The sequence below is a fragment of the Chrysochloris asiatica genome, unplaced genomic scaffold (genome assembly GCF_000296735.1).
Source record: "Chrysochloris asiatica unplaced genomic scaffold, ChrAsi1.0 scaffold00084, whole genome shotgun sequence".
In the NCBI taxonomy this organism is placed as follows: Eukaryota; Metazoa; Chordata; class Mammalia; order Afrosoricida; family Chrysochloridae; genus Chrysochloris; species Chrysochloris asiatica.
This window is the reverse complement of record NW_006408602.1, coordinates 5,044,200-5,048,231: the sequence shown is the minus strand read 5'-3', so window position 1 is coordinate 5,048,231 and position 4,032 is coordinate 5,044,200.

The following is a 4,032-nucleotide window of genomic DNA, read 5'->3' as shown; positions in this document are numbered from 1 at the left end:
GTTTTCAGTGACTAACACTTCAGAAGTGGTCTACCTCTCCTTCTTCCCTAGTCTGTCTTAGTCTGGAGGGTCTGCTGACATCTGTCCACCTTGAGTAACCCTGCTGGTATTTTAAATACTGGTGGCATAGCTTCCAGCACTACAGCAACACACAAGCTACCACAATACAACAAACTGACAGATGAGTGCTGGCTAGAAATGTCAGGAGATAGAAAAAGTGGGGCACATGGCACAAAAAGAAGTGAAAAGTACTGGAGTACTGTAAGAACACTGGAACACTGTAAATCCTTTACAAATGCTGATAAATTTGTAAAATTAACTTTTGCTATAATCAAGCATAAATATACTAATGATGATGTCTGTTAGACAAAAGCAGAGCTGAATAGGCAGAACAGACTACAATTCACTCTAAGAGGCGGGAAGCACAGTTTGAGTCATAATGGTGTCAAAGACACATAAAAAAATATCTTGACTGGATTCTTTTGCTTCTTTAGCATGTAGAAGCCTGATCTGAAGAAAGTTAAAAAAGAAGCCAAATCCATTTTCCAGAGAGTTGATTTTGACTCGTAGTAACCCTTTATGAGCAGATAGCCTCATCTTTCTCCTGTGGAGCAACTGGTAGATTTGAACTGTTGACCATGTGGTTAGCAGTCCAATGCTTATCTCACAGTGCCACCAGGGTTCCTGAGGGAAATTACACATCAGACTTTTGCCCTAAAACAGTTACACTTGGCTGCGGTCAGTAGACTGAGCCTGCAGTGAACATGATTGGAGGAAGACCATCCTTTCTAGTTAGCTGATTGAAAATGGAAAGGCACTTGAAAGTTTTCCAGAAACACACACTACAATAAAATATAGGAACCACTCAGCTGTGGGCTGTGTGATAGTTAAGGTTTTGCGTCAATTTGACTGGGCCAGGATTCTCAGTGGCTTAGCAGTTTAGATGTAGTAACCTCCCATGATGAGGTATAAAGGAACGTAATCACTTCTATAATGAGGTCTGCTATGAGCAGCCAATCTACTGAAAGGATGTTTTCTCAAGGTTGTGGCCTGTTTCCAATGTATGGTATACTCAGGCAAAGCATGCTGCTTTCTGTTGGGTCTGGATCCTATATTTGGCTTGTCATTCAACCTGCAGTTCTTTGGACTTGAGTCTTTGGCCTGCTCTATTGTCTGTCATTCCTGGGAGTTGTCAGCAGCTTGTCATCTTGTCTGCCTGACCTGCCTGCTTGCCATCTAACCTGCTGATCTTGGTTTAAAGCCCTGCAGCTACCTGAATCAGAAGCCTTCAGTCTGACATCTGACCCATGGTCTTGGAATGTGCCAACCTCTACAACTGTGTGAGCCATTTCCTTAATATGTTGTTGTTGTTAAGTGCCATGGAGTCAGTTCCAACTCATAGCAACCCTGTATAAGATTTCTGAGGAGCAGCTAGTACATTTGAACTGCCGACCTTTGCAGTTCAAGCCAACCTTGTAGTTTTTATAGGTATGTATCGCTCTGAGTTGGAACCGACTCCATGGCACATAACAACAACAACATATATGCGTCACTGGTTTTTCTTCTCTAGAGAACCCAGCCTAAGACAAGCTCCATTATTTTAGAACATTACCCTTCCAGATGTGTATGGGAAATAGACTCAGGGCTTAAATGCCAACAACGGAAACATTCTAGATTTCCCCCTTCATTTCTCTTCCTTCTTATCACTATTATTATAGTGTTTTCAATGTTTCTACCATATCAACCTCACTATTTGGTTAATTATAGAAAATGTAGAAACAAAAAAGTAAAATATGTACTCAAGTTCTGGCCTACTATTTTTCAACTCTTTCTCCTCTCTTTTTAGTCTTTTTCTTTCATTCCTTCTTCTCTACTTTCACCAAACAAGTTTCAAGAAACACTTAATCTCCATATGTATGGTAAGTTTTGGGGATAATCTCAAATTCAGTTACATATGAATTTCCTAAGTACCTTTGTACTTGCTAAACATAGATGTTTCTTTTTTGATACTTTGTCATTATATCTATCTGAAATGCAAAATCCTAGGGCAAGGGATTGATTACAAAGCAACATGAGGAAACTCTTTAGGAATGATGGAAATATACTGTATATATTCATCAAAATTTACTAAATATATACTTAAAATTAAGGAACCCTGGTAGTGTAGTGGTTTTGCATTGAACTTCTAATTGCAGGGTTAGCAGTTAGGATTGAACAGCCACTCAGTGAGAGAAAGATGAGGCTTTCTGCTCTGGTAAAGATTTATAGCCTGGGAAATCCCGTACAAGGTCACTATGAGTCACAACTGACTCAACAGCACACCACCACCATCATAGTTAAAATTAGTGTATTTTTTTCTATGTAAATTATACTTTACAAAATGACTTGTTGTTGTTGTGGTTAGGTGTCATCAAGTTACTTTTAATTCATAGCAACTTTGTCAGAGACCGGCAACGTATTATAGCTGAAATTTACCTCACATTGCTCCAGGAGAAGACGTATAATGGAAGAGACACCAAATAAAAGACTCACTAGAATTTCACTGTAATGAACCTTACTTACTTACTCGTCTGCAGTCAAAGTCCTCCTCACGAAGTCATGTGCAGCCAAATGAGAAGGAATACAAATTTGGATCTGTTTGTCACAGTTGAAAAAACAAAACAAAATAAAAGGCTAAGATTCCTGTTTGGACTAGTCAAACTACCAGGGAATTGAAAGTGTATTTAAACATTTCATTACCCAGAAGATGGTATCTGAGGCAGACAGCAGACTAAAGCCCCATAATATTAGATTTTCATTAGTAAATATTTCAAATTCTTACAACTGTACCAATAAGAAACATCCTAATAAATGGAGAAAATAATGAAGTTATCAAATGTTTCATTTTACTTGGATCCACAATTAACACTCATGGAAACAACAGTCAGGAAATCAAACAATGTATTGTATTGGGAAAACATGCTGCAAAAAATTATTTAAAGTGTTAAAAAGCAAAGATGTCACTTTGAGGATTAAGGTGTGCCTGCTCCAAGCCATGGTATTTTCAGTTGCCTCATTTGCATGCGAAAGCTGAACAGCAAATAAGGAATACAGAAGAAGAATTGATGCTGGTGAGGAATATTACATATATCATGGGCTGACTGAAGTACAGCCAACATGTTTTTTGGAAGCAAGGATGATTAAAACTTCATCTCATATACTTTGGAAATGTTATCAGGAGGGAACCAGTTCCTGGAGAATGACATCATGCTTGGTGAAGTAGACAGTCACTGAAAAAGTGGAAAACCCTCAAGGAGCTGGACTGATGCACTGTTTCCACAATGAGCTCAAACCTAGCAACAATTGAGGATAGTGCAGGACTGGTCAGTGTTTCTTTCTGCTGTTCATAGGTTTGTTATGAGTCGGCACTGACCCAACAACACCTTACAACAACAGCAACAATGATGGTTGGGTTTTTCATAGCAAAGAGAAGTAACCTGATATAGCCTTCCCACTTGGGAAGTCAATCAGATTAATTCATCCCACAGCTGTCATCCTACAATACTAAGAGTGCGTCTTGTGGGTTTAAAAGATTCTTTAGCTAGCCCTCTTGGGTGGTTTTATTTAGTAAACTACAAGTTATGCTAAGATTGAAGGTTAAATTATGGGTTAGTAATTGTGACTTCCTGTCATAACAAACTATTACTCAATTGTTCTTATATCCATAGATCAAGAGCAACTCAATCAGATAGATCCCTATAGGGGAGAGATCCAAAGGGACAGGCCAGATTTTCTTGAGGCTGAGATGCATCATTCATCCAGCAATAAAACTTGTTGAGATGGTTAGTATAAGCATCTGCTCTAAGTATGCATTAGGGGAGGCATGACTATAGTGAAACAAAAAGGATACAATATAAAGAAGTTCATTTTTAGCCATGGTCCAGGGATGTGGGTCTGCTGTTGCCTCAGATGCCACCTTCTTCTAGCTAATGAAGTGTTTAAATTCACTTTAAATTCTCTGGAGTTTGACTAGTCTAAACAGGAATCTTAGCC